The sequence below is a fragment of the Sminthopsis crassicaudata genome, chromosome 5 (genome assembly GCF_048593235.1).
Source record: "Sminthopsis crassicaudata isolate SCR6 chromosome 5, ASM4859323v1, whole genome shotgun sequence".
Lineage (NCBI taxonomy): Eukaryota > Metazoa > Chordata > Mammalia > Dasyuromorphia > Dasyuridae > Sminthopsis > Sminthopsis crassicaudata.
Window position 1 is genome coordinate 298,110,817 of NC_133621.1, and position 6,000 is coordinate 298,116,816.

Here is a 6,000-nt window from a genome sequence, read left to right on the forward strand (position 1 = left end):
CTGGAGATAGACCTGGTGGGCCAGTTTCAACCCATTGTGGGGAGGGGATTTTCTGAAAAATTTCATTCTATGAAATTATGAAAATTTTAGGGTGGTTCAGGAGACTTGGACTTGAATTCCAGCTGTGAGATCTTATCAATAAAGTTTTAAAGAAGTGGAGGGGGGGAGAATACAAGAGAAAAGGGTTTTTTTTTTTTTTCCTGAGTCTGGGGTTAAGTGACTTGCCCAGGGTCACACAGCTAGGAAGTGTTAAGTGTCTGAGACCAAATTTGAACTCAGGTCCTCCTGAATTTAAGGCTGGTGCTCTATCCACTGCACCACCTAGCTGCCCCAAGTTATCTCTTCTCAAGTCCTGCCTCAGTTTCTTTGTCTGCCAGGCAAAGATAAGAATACTAGTACTACCTAACTCGGGTCATTCACATGTCACCAAAACCAATACCCTTCTTTTTCTAGATGAGATATGGTGATCTAGAGAACTTTAATGACTTTCCCTCTAGTAAGTGAATAGGATAGGATTCAAGAAGCCAAGCCTTCATAGCTACAAGTGACTGCTATTTTCATTATAAAAACCATTTGAAAATTCTTTAAAACTGATAGAAATGCAATAAGGGATAGAAATGGGTGCTAAATTGCTAAGATCTTTCAAAGGCTACAGATTCAGAAATGGTACAAAATCTTTGTAATTATGAGTTGTTGGCTCTGATATTTCTCATTTTTAAGCTTTAGGATAATCTTTGGGCCTTTCTGAGTTAGTCAACTCTTTGGGAAGCAGCTCTTATTAGGAACCACTTCAAATCACCTCTTGCCTCTGGACATTGGGTTCTCATCTTTCATGATTCTCCTGATCTTCAAAGATGGACTGATTTCCTTGCTTCAAAACTTTGCTTTCACTGTGGATTCATAGGTTTCCTTATTGTGAGAGACACTGGAATCAGTTCTAATCAGCTCTTAGTTCTTGATTATTTTCAGTTTTTATATTTATATAGTACTATATGCATATAGTATTATATAAATACTATATGTATGGCATTTATAGCTTAGAAATTGGCAATCACTATAAGTCAGGGTTGATATTGATTGCCTCTCTTCCAATCTAGTTGTTAAACATTTATTAGCATACTCCAATACTGCTTGATAAACTTTGACATCACCAGAATGCTGGTTCAGGGAATATAGTGCTTTAAAGTTTTCAAAGACTATCTTAAATTTGAGTGTCAAAATGCTGTTAGTGGGGTTGGTTCCTTGGGTATTGGAGGGTATAGGGACATATTTAGAAACAATCTTTTCAATAGAATTCGATAAAGAAAGCTGCTTCATTTGCTAGTATGTGGCACATAGTAGGCATTTATAAATGCTTGTTGCTTGATTGCTAAAAGTGTTTTCTGATGTGTGGGAAATAATCCGCACTTAAGGTTTATGAAATGCTTTTCTATATAACTCTTCTAGAGAAGAAACATATTATCTGTTTTACACTGAGGAAACTGAGGCTGGAGGTGGGGAGAGACCAGCGAGGGTCCAGAACTTGAACCTAAGATTTTCCTGACTAGTTCCAGAATTCTTCTAATATACTGTATTTTTTTTTTTTTTTTTAATTTGTTCTTAAGTTTCTATGCTGTCCTAGACTGGAGCTGACAGGAACTAAGCCTTGGCGACATGTTGGCTGGAATAGGGGCAGGGAGATCAGCTTGGAGGAGAGATGAGGGACAAACTGCCTTTCTATTTGTGGTATCTCCTACCTCTCCTTCATTTCTTATTTTCTGCTTCTCCCTCCTTTTCTGTTCTAGAAATACCTGGGAAAAAGATTTTATGGCTACTTCTCAGTTATCTTTCCTGCAGTGTGGTTCTTTTGAGAACCACATCCTTTTGAGAATCCACCATCTGTTCCTAAACCCCAGACACTCCCCATTTCTATTTAGATCTTAGAGAACTTGAAATTCTACATGATGCTTTGTTGTCTTGTAATGCTGGAGAAACAGACAAGATAGAGATTAGAGAGTATTTAATTTGTTAAATGGAGAGATTAACTGGGACCAGATGGATCTATGGTTTGGTCCCAGGGCTGAAGGAGACTATCATCTCCAAGAATCCAGCAAACCATGTGAGTTCTCAATGACGTCTATATACACATGTAGCTCAGACTGGGGGTGGGGGTGAGGGTAGACTTTGGCAGGGACGGAGTCAGGGTACTGAAAGTGAGAATGGGACTCTGACAGGATGGGATGAACCCTGGAGATGGGGAGAGGCATCTTGATAAGATGACATCTGATAATCTGATAACTTGGGATGGAGTAGTCTAAAACATAAGACCTTTTATCCTTATCAAATATTCTGATTAAGAGGGAGGGGTGGTTTCTCAGGACAATTATAAACTGAGGCAGAACACTTAGGGAAACTGAGTCAGGATATAAAAGAGAACTGTGGCATAATATTCCACATTCTCTCCTGAATATTCAAATCATTGAATTACCTTGCTTTAAAAGGTCTTAACACTATAATTTTAACCAACCCTATGTATAGCAAATAAACCAAAATAAAACTAGAAACCTGCAAGGACTTATGGCAAGGACCAGTCTCTCCTGGATAACCCCAGAGTTTTCCTCATTTAAGGACACACGGGCCTCCCTGTTCAAGTCCTGTGCAGTTGGGGAGCATCTCAGCCAGAGATGGACAGTCTGAGGTCTGTGCTCATTTGTGCATTTAACTCAGCCTCTGCTGAGTTGCTCAAGACAGTCCTGCTCCCCTAAGAGGGACACCCCAAGTCTGTTACGGAGTCCAAAGGGGGAAAAAGTGGGGCCTGGAGTAGCTCCACCTGTCCCTTCTCGATAGAACTTGGAGCTGCTACTAGGAAACAGATTTCTGAGCAGATTATGTAGTTAAACCAAGGCAGGCCACCCCAAACTATTAGAGGCCTGATACCAACCTTTGAGATTGCTAAAATACTAATTAAGGTATTGGGATAACAGGAGTGGAGAAACAGATCAGAAACTGCCAGTCCCAGGACAGGTGTCAAAAAAAAATCCCCCAAACTGAGTGTGCCAGGGCAATTCCAGCAAAATAAGGAATTTCAAAATTAAAACGTAACCAGCAAATCATAGTCCAGTAAATTTTAAGTAAGGAGTAAAAATGAATTGTTTAAATAATTTCCAACTCAATCTGAATTAATGAGATAGGGGGCAGGGCAGAAGTGCCTAAGAAAAATACATCAATTTTCCCAAATTCCTAACCAGTTTCTTCCTCCTTTTTTTTCTCATGGAAAGGAATTATCAAGTAACCATTCCACATATAAGTCCCAAGAGTGAATCACAATTCCTATATATAACAATAAGTTTCCTAAAAATCCCTCAAACATACAGCAATAGTTATACAGTTTTAACAAATCCATCCCAAATTTTAAAAAGACAGTAATAGATGACCCAATCAGGGTTCCTAAATTCCCCATATCAATCCATCAGGGGTAAGGGACGAAAACTGCTTCAGGCTGGGCACTGGCAGGAGATTCCCAGTCCATGCAGAGGATACACGTGGCCTGGCGTGCTGACAATGAGAGCTGATCTAGGTCCCAAAAGCAAGTCAATACCTGTAATTTGACCAAAATCTAGAACAGAAAACACAAATCTAACAAATAAAGGTTAGAACAGACTGATACAAAATGTGAAGAGGCCAGTATGAATTGGCCAGCAGCTTCCCAATAGATAAAACAACAGTTAGGATTTTGTCCTTTCATTAATTAGAAACCCTAAAAAAAAAAAAAAAAGAAAAGAAAGAAAACTTGAATATTCAGACACAATATCCAGTAACAGATCAGACTAAATACTTATTTGCCCAAGTATTTACGATATAATGATTAGAAATAGCCAGATTGGAAATAGCAAGGTATGACATAATTGAATTGCATTAATAGTTTCTTATTAATCATTGCACTGAAAAAAAAAAAAATCATTGCACTGATCATAGAAATTAGTTACAGGAGGAAAAAATGCAGGGACAGAGCCATAACATAAGCAGTTAAAACTTAACTTCCAGAAAAACAGGATAAAATAGCTTTCATTCATTTTTACTCCAGTTAATTGTTTCACTAACCATGGAGTTTTAAAACTCCCAAATAGCATAAGCCCAAGGAATTTTACTTCCAATAACAAATTCCATTAGTAGAAGTTTCAGGTAAATCCTAAATAGATATTTACCATAACCTCATATTTATGACAATAAGAATTTGTCTCAGTAAGTTCACTTTCATATCTAAGTAGATGTTTCCATAAGTGAACCTTATACATACAAATCAGTTTGCTTTTAAAAATATCCAATACATAGATAAATATCCCAAATTACATATTGTCCATAACAGAAACATTTTCAAAAAAGACAAAAAATATTATTTTCAGAGGCTCTTTAAATGAGCTCAGGATGACCCAATGCAATCAATTAAAACTTAGAACATCCTATACAGAATATCCACATAAAAGAATCCAAGAGGCTCTTAAAACTGTTAAACTTTTAGAAATAACATAACCTCATTTTGATAACGGTAATAAATTGGTTTCAGTAAGTGCACAAGTTAGCTTTCATATTTAACAGAAACATTTTTTTTTTTGGAGGCTGGGGTTAAGTGACTTGCCCAGGGTCACACATAGGAAGTGCTAAGTGTCTAAGACCAGATTTGAACTCGGGTCCTCCTGAATTCAAGGCTGGTGCTCTATCCACTGAGCCACCTAGCTACCCCTAACAGAAACATTTTCAAAAGGACAAGGAAAAACTATTACTTTCAGAAGCCCTTTAAATGATGGGTATAACCTCAGGATACAATCAATTAAACTTATACAGAATAGCCAATTCTACAGAAAAGAATCTAAAAGATTCTTTAAAATATACTTTAAACTTGTAGAAACAGCCCTACCAAATTATAGACCAGTCAATTAACTTAAAAGTGGGCCTATCTTTTGAAATCTTTTGCCAAAGCCAGAAAGAGGCTCCACACTTAGTATGTGGAGTAGAATTCCACGTGGCTGCCTTTCCCACCTCCAAACTAGCAGGGGGAGGGAAGTCAAGCTAAACTGCCCCCCCCCAGGCTAAATGAGGCCCTCTGTAGGGGACTAGCCGAGAGTAGTGGGGCTGGGGTGGAGAGGTGAGTTTAATCTTTACCTTTGAAGACAAAAGGGCCCTACCCCACCCAACTTTTAAAGTAGCAGAAAGCAATGAGAGGTTGGAGTGTGGATTCCTCTTGGCCATTATTCCCAATGGACTTTTCCTAAACTTTGGCCAGAGTTGGAGCCTTTAGAAAATCAGACTTTTCTTTATCTAATTAAGAGGCACCGTGACCCCTTTCTGGTAAGTTTTCTTAAGATCTTATATTCAAAGATAACCAAATCTAGCCTGCATAGACAACAGTAAAATTCTTTTCTACCCTTTAAAATTGCCCAAAAGAATACTCAGAACAAATCTGGTATGCAAAGACAATAGTAAAATTATTTCCCACAATTTAAAAACCATCCTAAAATTCAGATGTTTCTCCAGCCAGAGTTCAAAGCAATTAAAATAAACTCCTTTTGTTGTTCCGAGGCCTTATCTAGGCTAGCTCAACCCAAGCCAGGCCTTGAATTTAAACAACTTCCAGTGCCAGTTTTTAAAAGTTTAAAATCACAAGCAAATTTTATACTAAGTACAGTTGAAATAACCAATTCCCCAATTTCTTAATTTAGCAGAGCTCTGAACCAAATGGACAGACAAACAAGTCACACAGAATACACAGACACAGACTGCAAGCAATCAGAAACATTGAACACACAGACCAGGGACTATCTGAAAGAGTATCCCTGAAGGAAGTGTCAGCTTGAGAGTCTTCCCTCCCAGTTTGGTGCATTTCTCTGCCTTCAAGAGAGAATACCCAGATTAAAACCAGGTAGTACCAAAAGGTACTCAGGTACCTAAAGGGTACTCAGATAATGTGTCCTACTGGCATTTCCCAGAGATGTTTGGCTCCTCAGCCCAACTTTTTCTGGGGAT